Here is a 27,537-nt window from a genome sequence, read left to right as displayed (position 1 = left end):
GGAAGACTTGTGTAGAAGCAACCCTGGGATTGAAAATCAAAGCTCTAGGAGATATCCATTGGCATGGCGCAGTCTGGGGGTTCACCTATACCCATGAAATTAAATTAAACTAAACCAGCGTTGCAAAAAACTCCTTTAAAATGTTGTCCCATGTGTAACCTGAGGTTTCTCTGTAAGGCTACACAAAACGTGTACAACCATTGCCTTCCTAGTTTTTGAGTGTGTAAGCTCTTCAAACCAAAGACGCTTAAGGATCGATGATCAAAATGCTGGGTGGCCTATGTGATGCAGGCTGAGGCATTGATGGAATACCCCGCTGGTGTGGAGGAAGCCAAGGATGAACAGGACAGTCCTGGTTTCATTAGTGATACCGAAAAGACGTCTGATAAGGAAATTGAAGATTCACAAGTAGCAGTCCCCAGCTCTGAACAATGGGCATCATGCTCTGTTATGGTGGCTTCCCCTGGCGACAATGCCAAACATATAAAACACATGCATTGGGTGAGCTTGGCACACAGTGCGCTGACACCAAGCAAACTGCTTCACAAAAATACCCAACGCCCACTTCTGCTATTTTGACACATTCGTTGAAAGGTACAAAGGCTTGGGTGGAACACGTAACCTCAGCAAATGGCTTGGTGTCTCCAAGAACCTCTGCACCGGGTGGTGGTGCTTGGATGAAGGATATGTTACTAGATAAAATGGCTTCTTTCATGGACTTTTTGGACAAACATCCAATAAAACTTAAACATGTGGTACAGGAGGAGGAAGTTCCACCTAAAACAGCTAGAATAGATCCCACACACACCTATGAGTACCCCATAATTGAACTTGATGCAGAGGAGGAAGGATTTGTAGAGGACGACCCATGAACGGAGCTAGATGTCAACAAATTACAATTAATCCAAAACAAGGCATTACAGGCTGCGCTAGGAATTAAAAGATCTGATCATATCTCTAAGACCAAAAGAGATGCTCATTGGCTTCCCATCAAAGCTAGAATCCTTTTCAAAACTCTGCATCACATTCAAATGCCACCACAACAAAGTGCCCATTTATTTGAACGAAGCCATTGCCAAAAAAGAAACTATCAGAACCTTAAGATCCAATAACCAATTCCTATTAGGATTGCCCCGCTTCAAGAACACCAGAGCAGGAGGTAGCAGCTTCCAATATTTAGCCCCGAAACATTGGAACACTATCCCGCTCAGTATCAAAAAAGAAGAAACACTAGCTGGATTAAAAAAACTGCTAGAAGCCTGGTTATTTAACCAGTACTGACAGGTCAGATACCATACCCGGTATACATAACCACTTACTTAATCTGCCTGTTTACCTTTCCCTGTAATTAATCTGTGCTTTAGTAATCATAATTATGAATGAAACTGTATATGCTTAACTGTTTTAACAAATTGTCTGTAACCTTGCTCTGATACCTCAGGGTCTGGGCGTGTAATAAATGTAATAAATAAATACTATCCATACCGAGACCTCATGAATGACCCTATATCGTCTTCACACATTTATGATCACATTTTGTATAATAATAATCTTTAAAAGGCAGCAGATCTTTTCAAAATCGAGACTCATGAGTCTGAATAAGACACTGATTTTGTTGATGACATTATCAACGAGAAAAAGCAAATAGGGCAGTATATTCCATTATTTGCAATCTTTCAAGAGGAGATTAACATCATAATTTGCAACTCCAGCACTAACCAAATCTGTTGATCCTTGCATTGAGGAGTGGATTCAACCAACGGATATAGACCCTCTATTTATCAGAGTACATCTCAAACCTGATTCTCTGGTAGTTACTTCTACCCGTAAAAGAGCTGGGACACCCTTAGCTACACCTGAAGAACCTCCTGTTAACGAGATGTTAGGGATCAACAGTAAGAGTCGGACACTGTCTCAGGTTTTGTGTTTGAAATAGTACTTTTATTGTCCAAATAATAAGTGGGGTTGGGGAAATCCTACCTATCCATAGGTTTATGAGGAGTACCTCTGCCTCAACAAAGCCAATGAATGTCTGTATCAGGATGTTCAACAAATAAACCACCCTCCGTCCTGTGTCCAAAACCCTAAACTGACACTTCTGATGCGTGTGAATCTTCTTAGAATCACATGCTGTGCATATAATCTGACATCTAGTTGAAATCAGATTATTGCATCTTTCTTTCAAAGATCGAAAGGGGACATCGACATGGGCGTGACTGTAACCCTATCCCTAACGTGACATGTAGTGTACCCAAAATCCCTCACACGTCGAGGTCCCTCTGGTTGTGTTTTCTTCTGCTGTGAGGGAGCCTTATAGTCAGCGTGAGCGAGTACAGAAGAGAGAAGGTGTAAGAGGTCTATGTTCCTTCTACTTCACGAGGGGAGGAAGGGTGGGTGCATGTGAATCTAGGCAGATACAATCATCAGAAATGCTATTACGGTGAGTAATGCATGTCTTCTGATGCTTGTGAATCTGCTTAGAATCACATGCTGTGCATAGACTAGCGAGCAGTACCCAGAGATGGTGGTGGGATGTGAGAAGGAACAGTAGCAAAGGGATGTCTTGGCACCGCTTGTCCCACCTGAGAATCAAAACTAGAGTGTGTATTTAGGCAGTAGTGCTGTGTAAAGGTGTGTACAGAACTCCAGGTTGCTGCTTTGTAAATGGAATCAAGAGGAACATTTGCAATGAATGCTATGGTAGCCCCTGTGCCCAGAGTAGAGTGTGCTCTAGGTGTGAAGGGTAAATCTCTCTTGGCAAGAGTGTAACACAGTGTGATGCAGTTTATGATCCACTTGGAAACAGAGATCCTTCGTCTCCCTCGGTTTCCTTTAGTGTCACAGTTCTTTGAGATATTTACTTTCTCTCTCTTGCTTACTCTTGTTCTTCTTTCAAGGGGCATGGCTTCCCCTTTTGTCATTATCCCACAACTTTTATTCACTTAACTTCTTACCCCGGTTTACTCGCCTGCCAGGGTTTCACTGTTTTGTTTCTTCTCTTGTTTCCTTTATTCATCAAAATGTTAAGGCACTTCCCTTTCTGCATCTACAGTTAGTTTCTTGCTTTGATCCTTCTCCTCTCCCTGGTATAATCTCCTGCCAGGGTATCGTAGTGTATCTTTACATAGGAGTATGGGTCTTCCCTTTGATTACTGTTCCATACTTTCAAGGTGGGGTTCTTAATCTCTTTTGTTTCCTCTCACTTTCTCTTTCACTTCTGTGTGAGGTCAGAAATGTGAAGCAAACAGATTTGTAAAACAATTTGCCATTTTATTAAATCAAAAGGGTTGGATAAACTCCTTACTGTCTATACCCTATTGAGAATTTCCCTGCCTAAACACTCTAACAAAGGATATCTGTCCCTCACACTAATACATTCAACCAATCAATAAGGAAATGCATGGCAGTTCAACACAACAAAACAACATCACAATTGAACCTGCAATGCGACCACAGTCCTGGCTTATGATCTGGATGAATTCCCCTTTGCTTGATTCAACAAGGGTTCTTGTTCCACAGTTCAAAAGAAAATAAGAAAGCCCTGGTTGGTAACCAAGTTCTAACACAGTGCTTTGTAACTTCCATTATTATTCACAAGGTAACACACATTGGGCCTCATTACACGGATGGCGGTTAGGGATTACCGGTACCGGTAAGGGTACCCGTAATCTCTTACCGCCTTACTACAAGGTCCCTTCGCGGGTCCCTACCTTAACGGCTGGTTTTACCAGCCGTTAAGGACGGGACCCCCAAAGGGACCTTGGAGGTAATTACGGTACCGCAATTTGCGGTACCATAATTACCACCTTTTCCATTCCCATTGAGCCCTATGGGGGCAAAAATGGGAATCGGGAAGTGCCATGGTGAATGGGGAATTACCGCCCCCGCACACCTTGGAATGGGGTGGTAATTCGGCCATTCACCATGGCGGACTCAGTAAAATACCAGCGGCAACCATGGCGCTAATAGCGCCATGGTTACCGCCTTCCGTGTAATGAGGCCCATTGTCTTTGTCAGGATGATTTTTGTCACAACTGAATGCCTTCAAGAAATGTAACTCCTCCACAGCAGGATTATACAATTCTTCCTTCAGCACCATTAATAATATAACATTGTGTATCAGGACCACAGTTCAGCACTTTGTGAACTACTACCTGATCTAGTCCCATGCCAGACCTACTACTTCAGATATTTGCCATCCCGGTATACTCCCCTGCCTGAACAGCTCTTCAAAAATAGAACGTGCTTCCGTGGTAACCTTTAATTTGAACAACTTTGCAAGAACTTCACAATGTTCTTTGGTTAGCAGCATTAAACTTGTATCAACCTTTCAGGGAACCAAGATTCACCTTTGTGCTCTTTAATATTCCTCTGCAAATTATGCTTCTCTCCCTCTGCATAACCTTCTTGAGACCATGAGACAGATTTGCTCTGCTTCTCTGTTGGCTTTGGAAATGTGTTTGTATTAGCTGTTTTATATAATTCATCACACATGAATAACAGACTTCACAACCCTGATGTCTTCTATTACTCCTCTTTCGTCTTTGGCAATATCTGTTGGACTTATATTGCTTAGGTTTTAGACTCTCTTGGCTTGGGTTATAGTTGTAGGCATTAGCGTTTAACCATGTTGCCTCCCCGGGTTGTTGGACTTTCCATAAACGCACATGCCTAATTTTACAGTCACTTGGTTTCTTAATAGGCCACTTTTGCTGCTTTTTAATAGTTTGGTATTCAAAAATAATGTCAACACTTCTTTCACTCATGCACGAGTCCCAGACTCACTGTTTGTCTGGTTCACTATTGTTTTTTAGCAGTGGAGGGACCACAACTTTCTTGTCACTGTCTGGAATTGTTCGATGGTGGAAAGTAGCATTTGTGAACCGTGTCAGGAAGGGTGGGAAAGATCCAATATTATCCAGACCAATTTTGGTATTCATTTTATCACCCCAACAAGGTGTAATGCATATCTTTTTTTTAAAAAATGTCCATATCTAATACCGAGATTGACATAAATTTAAATAAAGAACAATTCTCAGTAGGAGTTGTTGAAGCTTTTTCCGGGTAAGATATTATAGTGGGCTCTAAAGCAATCTGTGCCCATGCTCCAGTGATCTTGCCATCAAAGGCTTGTTGTAATTTTACACAATCTTCTGTCTGGAGGATGAAAAATCAGATTTTAGATGGGGTTTTCCCACATTTTTTAAAACTTTGAAGAGCTTCCGAGTGTTGTCCATGGAATTCTCAATTTCATTATTGAGAATGTTTTATTGGCTTCAATTATATTTTCTCTATACTGCTTTTCCAAGTTCTTCCAAATGGCCTAATTTTCCTCAGTCCTGTTTTTGACCCAAATACGGTCTGCTGTTCTCTTCTTCTGTTTTAACTTTAAAAGGTATGGGGAAAACCAGCTACAATGATTCTGCCAGTCTCTGACCCTCTTCATTTTCATAGGTGCCACTTTAATTAACAGCTGTAGTAGATCTTGGCCGTAACTTACTGCCAAAATATCCAGAGTGTCAAAATCTGTAGTGCTATCCATGCTATTACATAAACAAATATCAAGATCTTCCTCCTTCACTTTCTTTAAATTCCTCCTTGTGACACTTTTTACCAGGTTGCCCTGCTCGATTTGTTTCCCCGGCAGGGTAACCTGAAACTGAATGACAGAATGATACGACCAAACACATAGGTCCGTCAATATAGAATTCATCTGCAGGTTCCTGGATGTAACCCAGTCCAAAGTGTTACCTTTGACATGTGTGGCTTTGCTGTTCTGTACATCCACTTCAATGTTTTTTAGCATATGTACAAGAAGAATGGCCTCTTTAACTGCCTCATTACCCCTCCGCCTTTTCAAGTCTCCCATAATCATGGTGGAGGAGTTAGGTTTATGGAGACCTGCAAGAGTGATCATAGGATTTTCATTGAAATTCGGCATCTCATTTGGCAGCCGCTAGATAACAATAAGGTGAGTACAATATATCGGGGAGGAGTTCATTTTAAGATGAAGAACTTCAAAGCCCTCACAATTTAAGGAGGATTGGAAGAAACTTAACTCTTCCCTAACTATCGATGCACCCCCCCCTCCATTTCCTTGCTCCATATTCCGACAAAAAAATGTAAAGCCTAGTGGCATGGCCATGTAGATACCTGGGCCACTCGAATCTTTCAGCCACGTTTCAGTAATAGCCGATATCAACCCCATTATGGAGTATATAATCATGTATATCAATGGCTGAATTCCCTAATGATCCAGTATTGAAAATAGCTATTTTCACTGTGAGCTTGTTTCTCAGAATGGGTGCTACAACTTTCTTCTTCCCCTCGTTTGTGTCTGAGTTTCTAACTATAGGAGGATTGTCTTCCTGTGTCATCTCCAAAATATTAGATGACTGTGATATGTCAATGGGCTGCATTACAAGTATGCCGGTCTGGTAACAACGGTAAGCTACCAGCAATGTTGCTACCGGACCGGCATACTCGGAGTTCTGCGAGCGGGTGCCTTTCAGCCTGCCAGGTCTGACCTGGCGGGCGGAACGGCACCTGCTCACAGACCTTGACGGAGGTGCAGCCGTCCTCCCCATTCCCATTGACTCCGATGGGACTCGAATGGGGATGGGTAGCAATATTTTCTGGCGCCCGGCAATGGGCAATTACCGAGACCGCCAGGACCGTAATGCCCCGGTAAGTCCCTATTGCCGGGCGCTGGGAAAAAAAAGTGCTGTGCCGTTTTTACCTGCAAGGTTACTACTGGAATAATAATGAGGCCCAATGAGTGTAGATAGTTCAGAAATTGGAAAGTTTAGCTCCTTCAAATCCTTCCTTACTTGTGAATCAGTTTCACTAACGTGACGATATACATCAGCCATTTGCGAAGCGTAATCCCTCATCAGGCCAGGACTTTCTTTAGTGTTTGACTTTACTAAATCGCCTGTGAACTGCAGATATTTATCCACAATCGATTGTCTGACTGCCTCCCTGTTTCCAATAAAGAGGACATATGCATGTTTAAATCATGCAGCGCAATACGGTCTCGCTTACCTTGAGTAATAAGGCAACTTCCGCTGAAGCGCCAGTACCCAAAAATGGCACACGAAACGCAGCCCAGCGCAGACTGGCTAGTCCTGACATGCCGGCGCTGACGTGCCTGACCGAGAAGAAAAATCGTGCGTGAACTACAAAAACAAGGGAGATGTAGTTCTAGCGCGTACCACGGTATAACAGTGCCCAATACAGGAAGCACCTTAAGCACGGGTACTAATGAGGAAAGATTATGAGCAAATAGACGGTGATATGAATGGCTCAAGCACAGTGCAACTTATATACTGTAATGCACACAATGAATACTAATAGTCCAATTTAAATGCCTTTCTCTCAAATCGAATCTAGGTAAAATTATTTCCAAATACTATCCACATATTATCACGGCACTTCTAAAATAACTGAAGCTCTGCAAATGGTATAAAAGCAATAGGAATTATCAACAAAACGATGATCAGGCAGCATACGGCACGAGTAGGGTTTAAATACCACTTCTGACTGGCTAGTGCTGACGCGCCTGACCCAGAAGAAAAAGCGTGCTTGAACTTCAAAAACAAGGGAGATGTATTTCTAGCACGTACCACGGTATAACAGTGCTCAATACAGGAAGCACCTTAAGCACGGGTACTAATGAGGAAAGATTATGAGCAAATAGACGGTGATACGAATGGCTCAAGCACAGGGCAACTAATATACTATAATACACACAATTAATAAAAATAGTCACATTTCCTTCAAATCGAATCTAGGTAAAATTATTTCCAAATACTATCCAAATACTATCACAGCAGTTCCAAAATAACTGAAGCTCTGAAAATGGTATAAAAGCAATACAAATGATCAACAAAAGGACTATATCATGGATTACAGTTAGCCTTTAGTGAAATGTAATCACTCTTTTGGATTTCAGTGTTATTCCTATGCTGATGACACTATGATCTTGGTTCGTCTTGATCCTTCTCTTTCTTCTACAGCTGAATGTGCCAATCTTGTTTGCTCTCAGTGCACACTTGGATGTGTAATAACGGGCTCTGCCTCCATGGTGAAAAAACAGAGGTTCTTATAGTTGCTTCTACTCCTGACTCTGCTCTTTGGTCATCTGATTTTTTGCCCCCTTCTTTGGGCCCTTTGCCTCTGTCGGTTTCAGTAGTAAAAGATGTTGCTGTCAAGCCTTTGGCTTCACTTTCTATGGAGGCCCAGGTGAGTTCTGTGTATCAGTTAATTTTTAAACTGACGATCCTCCATAAGGTTTTGCCCTATCTTCTCACTAGCTTTGTGTCTTCTATTATATCGGTTCTTCAGGCTTATGTAATTCACTCTACCTTGCTCAACTGGCTTATCTTTTACATGTTTGCACATTTTTGAAAATATGGGGGTAATAGTTGCCACTGGTGTGTCTCACTATGTTTCTATTTCTCTGGCTCAGTCTTCTCTCCATTGGCTCTCTGTGCCTACGAGGGTTAATTTCAAGGCTCTTTGTATTGTCCAGTGCTCTCTATATTGTCCATCAGGCTTTCTATAAGACTGGACCTATTTGCAGGCCACATTTTTCCCTTACATCCCGCCTCGTTTTTAAGCGCTCCCATATTGGGGGCCGCTCTTTTTCTGCCGCTGCTTCGCAGCTTTGGAATTCTCTTCCTTTTTCTCTTCGTGCCACCCAGGATCATTTGTCCTTTCGTTGTGCTCTAAAACCCTTTTTGTTTTAGCCTTATTTTCTGCTACCTCTTTACCACGCTGTCTTTTTAGCGCCATGATGCCTATGTTGGTGTAGGTCGCACTATACAAATGTTACTAACATAACAGAATCTCAGGTGCCCAAGTTGGTTTGACAAGGAAATTATTAGAAACCGATATCAAGCTCTGTGACCACGAACATGGGGGCCAGTGAAAGAAGATGGCAAAGACAACGCGGTAAAAGTCACCACGGTCTTCAGATCCTCAGTGGTGCTTGAAGATGGCACTGTGTGGGGGTCTTTAGAGAGCGGCACTGTACAATTAAACTGTCACAACTTGGTTTCTCTTTTGTTTCCATTTACCAAGTGGGATGTGTTGTAATTCGTACTCATGAGCTCAGCTACTGCTTGGAACGTGTGGAACATTGATGTATGTACTGTGACATGAAAGATGTTGTGTGGCAGTTAGACAGAGGGAGATTTTGGCCAGTGAAGGACCTCTTCTACATTACTTGCCTTCATGCCCTCAAAACAGCAGTATTTCAAGGAAAAGAGTAGCTTTGGGGGCGGATCTCCTGTAATATCAGCCTCCCAGTAGGCCCGGCCCAGTCCCTTTCTTTTCCCTCATTGGCTTCCTCTGCTGGTACACTTCACTGCTCTAGTCCTGGCCTTTGTTCTAGTCTGACCCTCTTATGCGATGCAGCTGCCACACCTGTCCCTTCTCCCCTCTAGCTGGTACACCACACCTGAATTCCAAATTAGCCGTACCTGCAAAGGGAACAATAAAAAAGAAAGCTCCTTGCAGCACACCCCCAACATGACTTGGTGGAGCGCAGCAATCAGACTAACACCCAGGCCTAGCATGCAGCATTTGTATTTATTTGAAGAACAAGGATGTCAGGTTCGGTCAGAAATTACTTACAATAGTGCATTTACAGATTGCAGTGCCTCTACAATAGCATAAAGGTGAGAACCAAAACCAGGTTCAGACCAAAATACAGCACAGAAACCGCTCTCTTGGACCTAAACATCCAACTCGACCATACCCGTGATTCGGGCAATCTGGCCATTCTACTCGCCCTTGACCTGTCAGTGACATTTGACCTCATAGACCCCAGTGTCCTCTGCCAACACCTCCTCACAAACTTTCACTTCTCCCACAAGGCAGTTTAGTGGATCAAGTCCTTCCTGAGTGAACGCACCTCCAAAGTCTTCATAGGTGATCACTCCACAGATCCCATCCCCTTTCCATGTGGCGTCCCTCAAGGCTCTTGCATCTCCCCAGCACTTCACAACACGTACACCAATCCTCTTTTTGATCACCATGACGCTCTAGGGATCAGTTACACAAACTTTGCAGATGACATGCAAGTCCTGCTGCCGATCTCAGGGAACTACGCCCATGACGTTGAAGTCATCAATCAGACATACAGTGTTATACAGAACTGGATAACAACCTTTGTCTGAATGGTGAAAAGACTGAGCTTCTCATTGTATGTTCCCCCCACCTGCTAAGCACCCTGGACCTATCCTATGCGTCCTTTCCCATTGATGGGACGACCATTCAGGTCTCTAAACACGTGAAGACACTGGGTGTATATCTTAACCAGTGCTTTAAGTGGGGTAAGAAATTGAGGGGGGGCCCTCGTTTGGAGGCGTGGCCTCCATTGTGGGCGTGGCCTAAAAGTGCACAAATCATAGTAAGGTGCGCAAACAAATATATAAATGTATTTGAGCATTTATATATTTGTTTGCGTACTACTATGGTTTGTGTATTTTTCAAGCCTTCTTTTATATTCATAGCAATGTTACATATTTCTATGTTTATAAAAGGTGGCTTGAAAGTGCACACACCATAGTAAGTTACGCACACTTGTGTGCTTACCTTACTATGGTTTGTGTACTATTCAAGCTGCCTTTTATAAACATAGACATTTGTAACATATGTCTATGTTTATAAAAGACGTCTTGAAACGTAGGCATCTTTTATAAAGCGTTGAGGACGGACAAAATCCAAGGTGGCTTTGTCCGTCGACAAAGCTTTATAAAAGTTGCTTTGAATTGTGTACGATTCAAGCCATCTGTTATAAACATAGAAATATTTCTACGTGTATAAAAGATGGCTTAAACGTACACAGTTGAAGGCATCTTTTATAAAGCCTTGCCAATGGAGAAAGGCGCCTTGGGCTCAGTGATCTCTGCTCAGAGCACTGACCCCGAGGCGTCTTTCACTCTCTGCGAACCCGCGGGCTCCGTGATCTAATCTACATATTAGATCATGGAGCCCGCGGGTCGCTGAGGGTCAGTGACCTGGCGAGGGGAACTAAGGGACTGTAGCTTCCTCTGATGGCCCCTCAGATGAGGGGTCATCAGAGAAAGTTACAGAGACTGACGGAAGTGCCAGCCAGTCACAGCGACGCTGTGGCTGGCTGGCACTTCTGTCAGCTTGCCTGACGTTTAACTGGCGGGCGCATCTCTCGTTGCGGCTGCGGCCGCGGCGGGATAATGCGTCCTGCCATGGCGTGGTGGGGCTGGGGGGCCCCGGCAGGGCCCCGGCTCAGCCTCACTTTTTGGAGACTGCCGGGGCCCGGCCCCGGCAGGCCCCGGCCCACTTAAAGCACTGATCTTAACGCTGAACTTAACATGTCCCAACAAATCAATGCACTGGCCTCCGCCACAGCCTACACCTCCAGGCTCATTTCCTGAGTAAGAAATTAATCTCACTCACAAACTGCCTCTCCCCTGCACGGGCTATCATTGGGAGCAACCTCGATTTTTGCAATGTACTGTTCACCTGCACTTCTGCTACCTCAACTCATGGCACTTAGGCCGGCCCTAGACCTCTAACTCACTGACCACATCTCAGCAGCAAGAAGGGAAGTTCACTGGCTTCCAATAAAAGCACAAATTGACTTTAAAACACTTATCCTTGCCAACTAATGTCTCCACCTGAATGCCCCATCTCACCTCACTCCCCGCATTGCTGTAAAACCAGTGACTTAATGGGCCTCATTCCGAGTAGGGCGCAAAGGGATACCGGGCACCGGTAATCCCTTTGCGCCCTACTACGAGGCCCTTAGCGGGTCCCACTATGGGTGCCTCGTTTTACCAGGTGCCCTTAGCGGGAGCTGCAAATGGACCAGGGAGCAAATAACGGTACCGCAAATTGCAGTACCGTTATTAGCTCCCTCCCCATTCCCATTGAGCCCTACAAGGGCTCAATGGGAATGGGGATTGCCTTTTTCAATGGGGACTTACCGGTCCTGCAAAGGTCGGACTACACCGGTAAGTCCCCATTGAACCAAGTCGGAGTCGGTACCGGTATTGGAGGCAGCTATGGTGCTAATAGCACCATGGCTACCTCCAATCTCGGAATGAGGCCCAATGTCTCCATTCTACATCAAGTCGCTCACTACTCGCCCCCAAATTCCAAAGTAAGGGAGCAGGGGGGTCCAGCTTCACTGTGACCGCTCACCCCCTCTGGAACACTCTCCCAGATCACATCAGAAACAAACATTCACTCCTGCTATTAAAATAAAACTTCTAAAAACATGGATATTTAACAAATATGCCTAACTGACTTGTACCTCTATGACGTATACTGTTATCTTCTACTTTTGACTGTGTTTTACACACCCTTACAAGCACTCTGATAACTTCGGGTCTTGGTACTATATAAAGGAAATAAATAAAAAATAAATAAACAAGTGGTGAGCCAGTTTATAAAGGTGTAACATAATTGGGACCTATTCAAGGGACACAACAAATAGAATAAAATGTGTGTGTATGTGTATATATATATATATATATATATATATATATATATATATATATATATATATATATATATATATATATTTCTGAGGCTTGTGGAATCTGCTTAGATCACATGCTGTGCATAGGCCGACATCTAGTGGAAGCTGCGGAGTATTACAGTTTGTTTTTTCGAAACTCGAAAATGGGCATCGACCTAGGGCGTGCCAGTAATACTATCCCTAGTGTGACGTTCACTGTACCCATGATCCCTCACGCGTGTAGGACCCTCAGATTGTTTTTTTCCGCCATATTTGTCGGAAGCATAGTTGCGGAGTTCCCTGACTTTCAGCCATTTTGTCATAATTAATCTTAAAATTTATCTTAAATTCCCTGTTCTTTAAACTCCACGTCGAGACATCGAAGATCGACGCTGGTCTGAACAACGAAGAAGCCATCGAGACTCGACGGACTTTGGGCCTCGGAAGGCCTCTGGCCTCGGCCCTGGGTGTTCCAGGTCGAGATCGCCTCACGACACACGGCAACCATCCACAATTGCCAAGAGTGCCTCGCTCCCCAAGGTTACGGAGGTAGGGTTGTCAGGAGACGAAGCTGACCTCTACCTCCAAGCAGCACGCCTAAAGTCGGCTCCGGCAGCCCTTTCCATGTCGGCCTCCAAGTCCCGATGCACGCTCTCTAAAGCTACTGAACTTTCCCAACCCACCCCCGAATCTTGGCGCCAGGCGTCGAAAGATTCAGAAAGGTCCAAAGAGTCAGGGAAACATGCCTCTACTCATGGTAAGGAGGGGAAACAGCAAAAGAAGACATCCGATAAAGCCCATGTCCAGAAGGACAAGCATAAATCTTCTGATAAAGATAGATCCAAGATCCCTGATCCAGTCAACAGGCCCAAGGTTGTCCCTCCCACTCCACAGGATATGGGAATAGCAAGAGGTCCTCATTCCCAGTTCCAGGGAATGGAGCTCTGAGGACATCGACAGGGTGATGAGAAGAATGTCCTCCATGGCTAATTTCTATGAAAAAAACCCTGATTATTTTCAAAGCTATCAGAATACCCCTAACACCTATACTCCTTCAGGATCCAAAGACCCTCAGCCTCCCAGTAAGAGACCCTGCTATGAGACTCCATCTCAGGGCCTAATCTCAGAGCCACTCTCTATTTAGCCTTACCATCAGTATGCTGAAGATCCAGACCTACAGATACTGGACGACCAAGCAGGGGTTGTTTATTATGGAGACGATCAGGAGCAGGATGAGGAGGAGGAAGATGAGACAGGGGCCTATAATCTGGACTCACCTATTCCCAAAGATCCACCAGTCAATGACTCACCTGTGGATAATCAGCCACTACTAAATGAGGTCTTAGCTAGAGCTGCAGAGCACTTTCACATAGACACTCAAGGGGCTCAAGAAGAGAGGGACTTTGCAGAGGAAAGGATGGGGGACAAGAAGTCCATCGCACAAGCCATACAAATTTTGAAGTCTGTCCAACGCAGAATTGACCCCTCCCTCCTCACCCCTAATCTCAGCCGGGCAGTCAACCCCAGAATTGAAAAATTATTCAGGGCCGCCACTTCTGACCCACTGTACATAAGGGGTCAGCTGAAGCCCGACTCAATGGTAGTTACCACCACCAGGAAAAGAGCGGGAACACCTCTAGCATCATCTGAAGCTCCACCAGACAAGGAGAGCAAGAGGAAATATGGTTTAGGAAGGAAAGTGGCCTCCACTTCCACTAACCAGGCAAGAATCGTGAATTCCACCACTCTGCTGGCAAGTTATAATTGTCACCAATGGGAGCAGGTAGCTGCCCTCGTTGCCTCCGCACCAGAACCATTAAAGGGCCAGTTAGCCCAAATTGCGTCAGCAGGTAGATCGGTGTCCGGGTGCATTCCAAAGGCGACTTTTGACGCAGCAGATAATGCAGGCCGGCTTATCGCAGAGCGCACTGTCATTAAGAGACACGCTTGGCTCAGACAATCAGGGTTCAAACCCGAGACCCAGGCTACTCGTATCGACATGCCGGTGGAAATGAATGTCTTGTTTGGCAAAGCGGTAGAGGACTCAAAACTGCCAAAGAGGATTACGATACCCTAAGGTCCCTGGGCCAATTGACTAATAAACCCACGAACCAGAGAGGGAATAATAATTTCCGTTGCTCATGCGGCCGAAATTCTTAGAGGGGTTCGAATTGCTCACAGGGGCAAGGTACATCGTGGGGTGGAAACCAACAGACTTCCCAAAGTTTCCCCAGAGGTAACAAAAGGGGCTGTGGTAGAGGGAGAGGAAGCCCAGGCAGGGGAGGTACACCCGCCAGCAAACAGTGACGCTCAGGGTCCCTTCCCATGCATCCCCAGTAGGGGGGCACATTTCCACCTTCACCCAAGCATGGGAAGGGATCACCTCGGACAGATGGGTGCTGTCCACAGTGTCCGTGGGATACTGCATCGAACTGTTGGAGCGCCCCCGCAACCATCCTCCAAGACAAAAAATACACTCCCTGGACCACCAAAAGATCCTCCTCGAGGAAATTGTCAATCTTCTAGCAAAGGACGCGATATAACTCGTCCCGGGCAACCAGGTAAACAAGGGTATTTATTCAGCTTACTTCCTTGTGCCAAAGAAAGGTCTGACAATGCGCCCAGTATTAGACTTACGCCCTGCAAACAAGTTTTGACTACACTCCAAGAGGTAATCCCCTTCTTAAAGAGAGGAGATTACATAGCAACATTGGACATGAAAGATGCCTTTTTTCATATTTCCATGTTCCCATCGAAACAGAAAATTCTTGCACTTCAAGGTGGACAGTCAGCACTACCAGTTCAAGGTGCTGCCCTTCGGTATAGCCTCGGCTCCAAGGGTATTCACCAAGGTACTGGCGGTGGTGGCGGCGCACCTACACAGGGAGGCAATCCCAGTGTACCCTTACCTGGACGACTGGCTCATCACGGGGGAAACCCCAGTAATTTGCAGATCCAATATCCAAAGAACGATCAACCTCTTCGAATTGGGTTTCTCTATCAACAAGAAGAAATCAAGCCTGGTGCCAAGCACCTCCAAACAGTTCCTAGGAGATGTCCTAAACACTCAAGATGGGTTGGCCGTTCCATCAGAGGAAAGAATTCGGAATCTACTACTGCAAATTCCTCAATACCAGTCTGGCCGTCAGATAAGGGTGCGCAAAGCGATGTGTTTGCTAGGCATGATGGCGTCATGTATATACCTGGTTCACCACGCGCGCCTGCGCATGAGACCCATGCAGGAATGGTTGGCGAAACAGTGGTCTCAGGCAAGTGGTCAGTGGGACGATCTAGTTGTAGTTTCGCCAACACTAGAACAGAGTCTTTGCTGGTGGAAGAGGGAGAACCTTTCAAAGGGGAAACCCTTTTACGATCCAGAAATACAAACTGTAGTCACTACAGACGCATCCCTCTCAGGCTGAGGAGCACACCTCCTTCACCACACAGCGCAGGGCCTCTGGTCTCACACAGTGGCCAAGAATCACATCAATCTGCTAGAGCTTCTGGCAGTCTTCAGAGCGCTTCGAGCATTTGAACCCCACCTGTCGAACCTGTCAGTGCAGTTCCTAACGGATAGCACAACATCAATGTTTTACATAAACAAGCAGGGGGCACTCGTTCGGCAAATCTGACCAGGCTTGCCCAGAAAATTGGATATGGGCACTCAGACGGAACATTTACCTGTCATCTCAACATGTTCCAGGGGATCTCAATTCACTAGCAAACGCTTTGAGCAGAGACCCCCTCCCGGAAGAGCACGAATGGCCTCTTCTGTGAGAAGAGGAGACCTCTTCTCACAGTGGGGCTTCCCCACTATAGACCTATTCACCACAAGCGAAAACAGACAATGCCCAGGATTCGCATCCAGGTTCCCCCAGCCAGACTCCATGGGGAACGCTCTATGGATGAACTGGTCGGGGATGTTTGCCTACGCTTTTCCACCAAACCCTCTGTTGAGGAAGGTGGTCAACAAGATGCACAGGGAATCGATGACGCTAATCCTTGTTGCTCCCATGTGGGTGAGACAACTGTGGTTCCCGCACCTGCACAAACCTGCAGTGTGCAAACCCATCAGACTCCCGTGCTGGCACAACCTACTATCCCAGCACGAAGGACAAACAGTGCATCCTCAAGCCAGCTCAATGAACTTGGCAGCATGGCTCCTGAAGTCATAGAGTTTGGCCTTCTCAATCTACCTCAGAGATGTATGGATATCCTAAAATAAGCTAGGAAACCAAACACAAGACACTGTTACTTTGATAAATGGAAGAGATTCGTTATCTGGTGCCAGAATAAACAAATCAGCCCGGTTGATTGCACTCCTTCCAATATTGTCACCTACATGCTCCACCTTCTGGACGCAGGATTGGTATTTAATTCACTCAAGGTACACCTGGCGGCGGTGTCAGCCTACACCACCTCCCATAACAAGGTGGCGTAGTGTAAAGTACCAGTGGTTAAAGCCTTTATGGAAGGGATAAAGAGACTTCCCCCTCCAATTTCAAACCCACCACCAGGATGGGACCCTAATGTGGTGCTTGCTAAACTCATAAGGCCCCCCTTTGAACCCATGCATAAGGCCAGTCTCAAACACCTGACCTACAAAACTGCCTTCTTAGTAGCCATTACATCCATAAAAAGGGTCCGTGAAATTCAGGCTCTGTCAGTGCAGGATCCTTTCTTTACTGTTCATAAGAATAAACTGGTTCTACGAACTCATCCTAAGTTCTCACCTAAATTCATTTCTAAATTCCACGTTAACCAGTCAATTGAACTACCAGCCTTATTCCAAGAACCCAAAAGCTCTGCTGAGGTGAAACTACACACTCTAGATGTGTGAAGAGCGGTCCTCTACTATGTAGAGAAGACCAGACCGCTAAGAAAAACAGACCAACTGTTTGTCTCCGTAGCTACAGGCAGAGAGGGAGATCGCGTCTCTAAAGGTGCCATCTCGAAATGGATAGTCAAATGTATCCAGCTGTGTTACTCCCTTTCTGAAAAAACTCTGCCTTTTACGCCAAGAGCCCACTCTACAAGAGGCACTGGAGCCACTCTGGCTTTCATTGCAAATGTACCCCTTGACACCATTTGCAAAGCAGCTACATGGAGCTCTATTCACACTTTTACTCAGCACTACTGCATTGGCACTCATTCCAAGACAGATACTCAAGTGGGACCAGCGGTTCTAAGACATCTGTTCTCTCATGACCCTTCTCACATCCCACCTCCTTCTTCTAACACTGCTCGCTAATCTATGACCAGGAGGTGATCTAAGCAGATTTCACAAGCCTCAGAAGGGATACATTACTCACCGTAATCGTATTTCTGATGCTTGTATCTGCTTAGATTCACATGCGCCTGCCCTTCCTCCCCTCTCAGAGAAGTCGCATGGATGCTTGTAGTCTTATCTATCTATCTGCTTGGATAATCTGTACTCGCGCTACTCCCCATGCTACCTCATGTCACAAAAAATACAATCTGAGGGTCCTCACAGATGAGGGATCATGGGTACAGTGTACGTCACACTAGGGATAGTATTACTGGCACGCCCTGTGTCCACGCCCATTTTCGAGTTTCGAAAAACAAACTGTAATACTCTGCAGCTTCCACTAGATGTCGGCCTATGCACAGCATGTCAAACTAAGCAGATACAAGCATCAGAAATACGATTACTGTGAGTAATGTGTATATATATATATATATATATATATATATATATATATATATTCAGTGAAAAAACTTTGTTAAAGGGACGTTCTGGTTCCAAGTAAAACCCTTGAAATTCGCCAGTTATGGTAAGATAAGCAACCATAACTCGCGCCACCACCGTGCACTGCTAAGACTGATGACATCACAAATGTCATTGATGACATCACCGATGACATCACATGTGTATGTACTTTTCATGAAATATGTGTACAAGGGATTCTTATTATAATGTTGCGAAACAAGTGTCAAGGATCATTGCAATAAATATCATACCCTAATTAGTGCATTGAACGATGCATTGATATAAATAGCATTCTATTATGGGGTTCTATCTAGTATACTAAGCTACTCATACAGAAACATAACGTTGGTTGCAGCGTACAAGATGAAGGCATAATATTCGTAATGTTAATATGTTGAATAATGAAATGATAATTGTTTTCTTAATATATTTTTGTGTACTGTGAAATATGTAATACGTAGCTAATAAAACACATGTATTACATAATTGCATTACTATAGACAAAACACAAAGACACAAGAACACATACCAATATGGGTATATACAGGGAAAGTGAAGTTAGCAAAAAAGCACAAGTAGTAGCAGAAACAATTCATAACTTAACTGATTATTTTCATGAACATAAATGATTGCTCTGTTTCAAAGCTGCTATTTACCTTATGTATATGTATCACTTGATGTGATTGGACCCACAGGGAAAGTACAGCCATAACAAAAAAACAACAGAACTATCAGAAAGTGCTCATAAGTCTATTGATTATCTTTATGCACAAAAAGGATTGCTGTCTTTCAAGCTTGTGTCTTCCCGTATGTATATGTTTCATATGATGTGACTGGACTCTAAGGGAATTACTGTAAGAACCTACTTGAAGGATACGTCTACAAATAAAATAACATTTTTAGTTTCTGACTGTTACTGAAGAAAACCATGTGGCCTAGATATGTCAGCAAAAGAAAAAAGAGTGAGCCAGACATGTGATGTCATCAGTGATGTCATCAGTGACATTTGTGATGTCATCTTTGATGTCCTGGGTGTTAGTCTTAGCAGTGCACGGTGGTGGCGCGAGTTATGGTTGCTTAGCTTACCATAACTGGCGAATTTCAAGGGTTTTTCGGTTTTACTTGGAACCATAACGTCCCTTTGACAAAGTTTTTTCACTGAATTTCATAGGTTTTTAGTTGTGCAACTTAACCATAATGTCCCTTTAACAAAGTGTTTTCATTGAATTTCATAGGTTTTTATTAGTGCAACTTAACCATAACGTCCCTGTAACAAAGTTTTTTTTACTGAATTTCATAGTTTTTTAGTAGCACAACTTAACAATAATAACTTTGACTTTATGTACATATAATATGGAACATACTGAACCCTTTCTACTGAATTTGACGGTCCGCAGACATGTTCGGACAACAGTACCACCACCTAAAAACTCTGGGGGGGTATGTGTAATAGTTATATCATAACATAGGAACATTTAACAAATTCACAAAACAGCACACATACAAAGTATATGTAGTAATACTTAAAAAATGTAACCCATATATGTAACACACTAACCATTCATTTAAATACAATGTGTTTTAAAATGGAATATACCAAAAGAAGATAAAGTGGCTTCCACCATAATTACCTCACAGACGCTCCACAACCAACAGCAAGACCAGATGTATAGACTACTGATTACATATCTCACCGGACATAGTAAGTGCACTTCTTTTTACTCATATATTTATAAACTTTGTATATTAGAATTACTTTTTTGTTTTCTCACAGAAATGTGTAGTACTCTCGACTGGCTAGAGGAGCATTTCCCACGAGAGGAAATGTTAGAAGATAGTCCACCTAATGGTACACACTTTACTATATAAACCAATTAATAAATATTATTTTGTATTCATTTAACATATACATTTTTTTATTACAGACCATACAAAAATTCCAAGCATCTCAACAACAATCAGAGGATATCACTCTACAACAGAGTAATCAAAAAATGGACGACCTTATGCAAAATTGTATGGATTTGAAAAACTTTGTGGAAAGTCATGTGAAACCACCAACAGCACACCATTGTCCAACCTGCACTTGTCCCCCCTCACCCTATCCCACTCAGTTAACCCCAAACCCTGTCTATGGACCAAAGCGTTTCGATGAGCTTTCCTTCCCTTCTTCACCTGATCCTAGTTATCTAGAAATCCCTAATTCTCCTGTTTTTGTTTCCGTTTCGACCCCACCTTCCCAGTCATAATTGTGTATATATATATGAAATAAAGTTACTTTTCTTATATTCTGTTGTAATTACTTTCAGTTCTTTGTGATGAAACCAATTTAGGTGTCCACGGACAGCGCGGTTGTTCGAAAATGTTCGTAAAGAAACGAAAATGTAACTGTCCTGAGGACACTACATCTGTCCGTAATGTTCTCATGCAAGTTGAAAATGTTCTAAGAACACTCGGAGTGTCCTGAAATGTTCATAAATAAACAAAAATGGAGGTGTCCTTAAGAACACTATGCCTGTTCGTAGTATTCGCTAGCAAGCAGAAACTGTTGTAAGAACACTCGTGGTGTCCTGAATTGTTTGTAAATAAACGAAAATGGCGGTGTGCTTGAAACACTAACAGGGTAATTCATAGAATTTCGCAGAAAAGTGTCGCAAGCGGCTGGCGCAGAGTGCCCGCGTGCGATTGTCTGCGCCAGGCACGTGCGCTAAAACCGATTTCCGCGCACAGCGTATTCATGGAAACTAGGCTCCCAAACCAGCCGTGGCGCAGAGAATCGCAGCGACCCTGCAGCAGCGCCAGTAACGCCCCGAAGAACGCCCTCGCGCAAGGAAAAGCCATCAAAATCGCTAAATCATCGCAAAGGGCTGCGCTAACCCTGGACCAGTTCACCGGGCTGGCAAACAGCAAACGCCAAGCGGGGAACGTGTATTTCAGGGGTGCGCGGGAAGTTCCACACGCGATAGTCCCAGTGCGAGCAGGGTACGTGTATTTCAGGGGTGCGCGGGAAGTTCCACACGCGATAGTCCCAGGGCGAGCAGGGTACGTGTATTTCAGGGGTGCGCGTGAAGTTCCACACGCGATAGTCCCAGTGCGAGCAGGGTACGTGTATTTCAGGGGTGCGTGGGAAGTTACACACGCGATTGGGCCAGTGCGAGCAAGGTATGTGAATTTCAGGGGTGCGCGGGAAGTTCCACACGCGATTACAGCAGGGTACGTGTATTTCAGGGGTTCGTGTGAAGTTACTCACGCGATCGGGCCTGGGGGAGCGTGCTACGTGTATTACAGGGGTTCGCGTGAACTTACTCACGCGATCGGGCCTGGGGGAGCGGGCTACGTGTATTTCAGGGGTTCGCGTGAATTATTTCACGCGATCGGGCCTGGGGGAGCGGGCAATGTGTATTACAGGGGTTCGCGTGAACTTCCTCACGCGATCGGGCCTGGGGGAGCGGGCTACGTGTATTTCAGGGGTTCGCGTGAACTTTCTCACGCGATCGGGCCTGGGGGAGCGGGCTACGTGTATTTCCGGGGTTAGCGTGAACTTTCTCACGCGATCGGGCCTGGGGGAGCGTGCTACGTGTATTACAGGGGTTCGCGTGAAGTTGCACACGCGATTGTCCCAGTGCGAGCAGGGTACGTGTATATCAGGGGTGCGCGGGAAGTTCCACACGCGATAGTCCCAGTGCGAGCAGGGTACGTGTATTTCAGGGGTGCGCGGGAAGTTACACACGCGATACCAGCAGGGAATGTGTATTTCAGGGGTTCTGGGGAGTACTACACGTGAATTGGCCATGTGGGTCCTCCCAGGTGTACGCTCCACAACCTCCACGGCCCCTGCAGGCAGCCCACACCACGGGGGACTACCCTGCACCCCTGCACATGTCCCGCAGGCAGCCCAATCACCATGGCCATGCCCCCCAGCCAACCCACATGTCACCTTGCACTACTGATCAACAATGCATGTCTCCCACCACCCCCACCCCCCAGCAGTGCAGGGGCAGCCTCCACCAGGCCCCCACTCATGTCTCCCACCACCCCCACCCCCCGGGAGTGCAGGGTCACCCTCCACCAGGCCCCCACTCATGTCTCCCACCACCCCCACCCCCCAGCAGTGCAGGGGCAGCCTCCACCAGGTCCCCCTGCACCCCCACCCCCCTGCCACCATGGCCAGCCCCCACAAGGCCCCCACTCATGTCTCCCACCACCCCCACCCCCCGGCAGTGCAGGGTCACCCTCCACCAGGCCCCCACTCATGTCTCCCACCACCCCCACCCCCCGGCAGTGCAGGGTCACCCTCCACCAGGCCCCCACTCATGTCTCCCACCACCCCCACCCCCCAGCAGTGCAGGGTCACCCTCCACCAGGCCCCCACTCATGTCTCCCACCACCCCCACCCCCCGGCAGTGCAGGGTCACCCTCCACCAGGCCCCCACTCATGTCTCCCACCACCCCCACCCCCCTGCCACCATGGGCAGCCCCCACCAGGCCCCCACTCATGTCTCCCACCACCCCCACCCCCCAGCAGTGCAGGGTCACCCTCCACCAGGCCCCCACTCATGTCCCCCTGCACCCCCACCCCCCAGCATCCAGGGTCACCCTCCACCAGGCCCCCACTCATGTCTCCCACCACCCCCACCCCCGGCAGTGCAGGGTCACCCTCCACCAGGCCCCCACTCATGTCTCCCACCACCCCCACCCCCCTGCCACCATGGGCAGCCCCCACCAGGCCCCCACTCATGTCTCCCACCACCCCCACCCCCCTGCCACCATGGGCAGCCCCCACCAGGCCCCCACTCATGTCTCCCACCACCCCCACCCCCCGGCAGTGCAGGGTCACCCTCCACCAGGCCCCCACTCATGTCCCCCTGCACCCCCACCCCCCAGCATCCAGGGTCACCCTCCACCAGGCCCGCACTCATGTCTCCCACCACCCCCACCCCCCAGCAGTGCAGGGGCAGCCTCCACCAGGACCCCACTCATGTCTCCCACCACCCCCACCCCCCGGCAGTGCAGGGTCACGCTCCACCAGGCCCCTACTCATGTCTCCCACCACCCCCACCCCCGGGCAGTGCAGGGTCACCCTCCACAAGGCCCCCAATCATGTCTCCCACCACCCCCACCCCCCTGCCACCATGGGCAGCCCCCACCAGGCCCCCACTCATGTCTCCCACCACCCCCACCCCCCTGCCACCATGGGCAGCCCCCACCAGGCCCCCACTCATGTGTCCCACCACCCCCACCCCCCTGCCACCATGGCCAGCCCCCACCAGGCCCCCACTCATGTCTCCCACCACCCCCACCCCCCGGCAGTGCAGGGTCACCCTCCACCAGGCCCCCACTCATGTCTCCCACCACCCCCACCCCCCAGCAGTGCAGAGTCACCCTCCACCAGGCCCCCACTCATGTCTCCCACCACCCCCACCCCCCTGCCACCATGGCCAGCCCCCACCAGGCCCCCACTCATGTGTCCCACCACCCCCACCCCCCTGCCACCATGGCCAGCCCCCACCAGGCCCCCACTCATGTCTCCCACCACCCCCACCCCCCGGCAGTGCAGGGGCAGCCTCCACCAGGCCCCCACTCATGTCTCCCACCACCCCCACCCCCTTGCCACCATGGGCAGCCTCCACCAGGCCCCCACTCATGTCTCCCACCACCCCCACCCCCCTGCCACCATGGGCAGCCCCCACCAGGCCCCCACTCATGTCTCCCACCACCCCCACCCCCCAGCAGTGCAGGGTCACCCTCCACCAGGCCCCCACTCATGTCTCCCACCACCCCCACCCACCTGCCACCATGGGCAGCCCCACCAGGCCCCCACTCATGTGTCCCACCACCCCCACCCCCCTGCCACCATGGCCAGCCCCCACCAGGCCCCCACTCATGTCTCCCACCACCCCCACCCCCCAGCAGTGCAGGGTCACCCTCCACCAGGCCCCCACTCATGTCTCCCACCACCCCCACCCCTCTGCCACCATGGGCAGCCCCCACCAGGCCCCCACTCATGTCTCCCACCACCCCCACCCCCCTGCCACCATGGGCAGCCCCCACCAGGCCCCCACTCATGTCTCCCACCACCCCCACCCCCCTGCCACCATGGGCAGCCCCCACCAGGCCCCCACTCATGTCTCCCACCACCCCCTCCCCCCGGCAGTGCAGGGTCAACCTCCACCAGGCCCCCACTCATGTCTCCCACCACCCCCACCCCCCTGCCACCATGGGCAGCCCCCACCAGGCCCCCACTCATGTCTCCCACCACCCCCACCCCCCTGCCACCATGACCATGAGCAGCCCCCACCAGGCCCCCACTCATGTCTCCCACCACCCCCACCCCCCGGCAGTGCAGGGTCAACCTCCACCAGGCCCCCACTCATGTCTCCCACCACCCCCACCCCTCTGCCACCATGGGCAGCCCCCACAAGGCCCCCACTCATGTCTCCCACCACACCCACCCCCCAGCAGTGCAGGGTCACCCTCCACCAGGCCCCCACTCATGTCTCCCACCACCCCCACCCCCCTGCCACCATGGGCAGCGCCCACCAGGCCCCCACTCATGTCTCCCACCACCCCCACCCCCCAGCAGTGCAGGGTCACCCTCCACCAGGCCCCCACTCATGTCTCCCACCACCCCCACCCCCCCTGCCACCATGGGCAGCCCCACCAGGCCCCCACTCATGTGTCCCACCCCCCTGCCACCATGGCCAGCCCCCACCAGGCCCCCACTCATGTCTCCCACCACCCCCACCCCCCAGCAGTGCAGGGTCACCCTCCACCAGGCCCCCACTCATGTCTCCCACCACCCCCACCCCCCCTGCCACCATGGGCAGCCCCCACCAGGCCCCCACTCATGTCTCCCACCACCCCCACCCCCCTGCCACCATGGGCAGCCCCCACCAGGCCCCCACTCATGTCACCCACCACCCCCACCCCCCTGCCACCATGGGCAGCCTCCACCAGGCCCCCACTCATGTCTCCCACCACCCCCACCCCCCTACCACCATGGGCAGCCGCCACCAGGCCCCCACTCATGTCTCCCACCACCCCCACCCCCCGGCAGTGCAGGGTCAACCTCCACCAGGCCCCCACTCATGTCTCCCACCACCCCCCTGCCACCATGGGCAGCCCCCACCAGGCCCCCACTCATGTCTCCCACCACCCCCACCCCCTGCCACCATGGGCAGCCCCCACCAGGCCCCCACTCATGTCTCCCACCACCCCCACCCCCCAGCAGTGCAGGGTCACCCTCCACCAGGCCCCCACTCATGTCTCCCACCACCCCCACCCCCCTGCCACCATGGGCAGCCCCCACCAGGCCACCACTCATGTCTCCCACCTCCCCCACCCCCCTGCCACCATGGGCAGCCCCCACCAGGCCCCCACTCATGTGTCCCACCACCCCCACCCCCCTGCCACCATGGCCAGCCCCCACCAGGCCCCCACTCATGTCTCCCACCACCCCCACCCCCCGGCAGTGCAGGGTCACCCTCCACCAGGCCCCCACTCATGTCTCCCACCACCCCCACCCCCCAGCAGTGCAGGGTCACCCTCCACCAGGCCCCCACTCATGTCTCCCACCACCCCCACCCCCCAGCAGTGCAGGGTCACCCTCCACCAGGCCCCCACTCATGTCTCCCACCACCCCCACCCCCCTGCCACCATGGGCAGCCCCCACCAGGCCCCCACTCATGTCTCCCACCACCCCCACCCCCCTGCCACCATGGGCAGCCCCCACCAGGCCCCCACTCATGTCTCCCACCACCCCCACCCCCCTGCCACCATGGGCAGCCCCCACCAGGCCCCCACTCATGTCTCCCACCACCCCCACCCCCCTGCCAGGCCCCCACCAGGCCCCCACTCATGTCTCCCACCACCCCCACCCCCCTGCCACCATGGGCAGCCCCCACCAGGCCCCCACTCATGTCTCCCACCACCCCCACCCCCCGGCAGTGCAGGGTCAACCTCCACCAGGCCCCCACTCATGTCTCCCACCACCCCCACCCCCCTGCCACCATGGGCAGCCCCCACAAGGCCCCCACTCATGTCTCCCACCACCCCCACCCCCCAGCAGTGCAGGGTCACCCTCCACCAGGCCCCCACTCATGTCTCCCACCACCCCCACCCCCCTGCCACCATGGGCAGCCCCCACCAGGCCCCCACTCATGTCTCCCACCACCCCCAACCCCCTGCCACCATGGGCAGCCCCCACCAGGCCCCCACTCATGTCTCCCACCAACCCCACCCCCCAGCAGTGCAGGGTCACCCTCCACCAGGCCCCCACTCATGTCTCCCACCACCCCCACCCCCCTGCCACCATGGGCAGCCCCCACCAGGCCCCCACTCATGTCTCCCACCACCCCCACCCCCCTGCCACCATGGGCAGCCCCCACCAGGCCCCCACTCATGTGTCCCACCACCCCCACCCCCCTGCCACCCTGGCCAGCCCCCACCAGGCCCCCACTCATGTCTCCCACCACCCCACCCCCCAGCAGTGCAGGGTCACCCTCCACCAGGCCCCCACTCATGTCTCCCACCACCCCCACCCCCCAGCAGTGCATGGTCACCCTCCACCAGGCCCCCACTCATGTCTCCCACAACCCCCACCCCCTGCCACCATGGGCAGCCCCCACCAGGCCCCCACTCATGTCTCCCACCACCCCCACCCCCCTGCCACCATGGGCAGCCCCCACCAGGCCTCCACTCATGTCTCCCACCACCCCCACCCCCCAGCAGTGCAGGGTCACCCTCCACCAGGCCCCCACTCATGTCTCCCACCACCCCCACCCCCCTGCCACCATGGGCAGCCCCCACCAGGCCCCCACTCATGTCTCCCACCACCCCCACCCCCCAGCAGTGCAGGGTCACCCTCCACCAGGCCCCCACTCATGTCTCCCACCACGCCCCAGCAGTGCAGCGTCACCCTCCACCAGGCCCCCACTCATGTCTCCCACCACCCCCACCCCCCTGCCACCATGGGCAGCCCCCACCAGGCCCCCACTCATGTCTCCCACCACCCCCACCCCCCAGCAGTGCAGGGTCACCCTCCACCAGGCCCCCACTCATGTCTTCCACCACCCCCACCCCCCGGCAGTGCAGGGGCAGCCTCCACCAGGCCCCACTCATGTCTCCCACCACCCCCACCCCCCAGCAGTGCAGGGTCACCCTCCACCAGGCCCCCACTCATGTCTCCCCCCACCCCCACCCCCCTGCCACCATGGGGAGCCCCCACCAGGCCCCCACTCATGTCTCCCACCACCCCCACCCCCCTGCCACCATGGGCAGCCCCCACCAGGTCTCC

At 50.1% G+C, this 27,537-nt stretch overlaps 1 protein-coding gene and 1 long non-coding RNA gene across 3 annotated transcripts in view; one reads left to right on the top strand and one right to left on the bottom strand.

Annotated features, from left to right (window-relative positions):
- The window catches only part of LOC138503310 (uncharacterized), a 112,987-nt gene extending 105,855 nt beyond the window's left edge, over positions 1 to 7,132 (bottom strand). The window contains exon 1 of the long non-coding RNA XR_011279613.1: positions 7,045 to 7,132. This is a non-coding gene — a long non-coding RNA (uncharacterized lncRNA). The remainder of the gene's footprint in view (positions 1 to 7,044) is intronic.
- Positions 1 to 27,537, top strand: part of LOC138503309 (interferon alpha-inducible protein 27-like protein 2A) — a 182,857-nt gene that overhangs the window by 107,516 nt on the left and 47,804 nt on the right. The window lies entirely within an intron of this gene.

The sequence above is a fragment of the Ambystoma mexicanum genome, chromosome 11, assembly GCF_040938575.1.
Source record: "Ambystoma mexicanum isolate Mex_15411 chromosome 11, UKY_AmexF1_1, whole genome shotgun sequence".
Taxonomy (NCBI): domain Eukaryota; kingdom Metazoa; phylum Chordata; class Amphibia; order Caudata; family Ambystomatidae; genus Ambystoma; species Ambystoma mexicanum.
The sequence above is the reverse complement of the archived record's forward strand: the minus strand, read 5'-3'. Positions and strand labels throughout refer to the sequence as shown.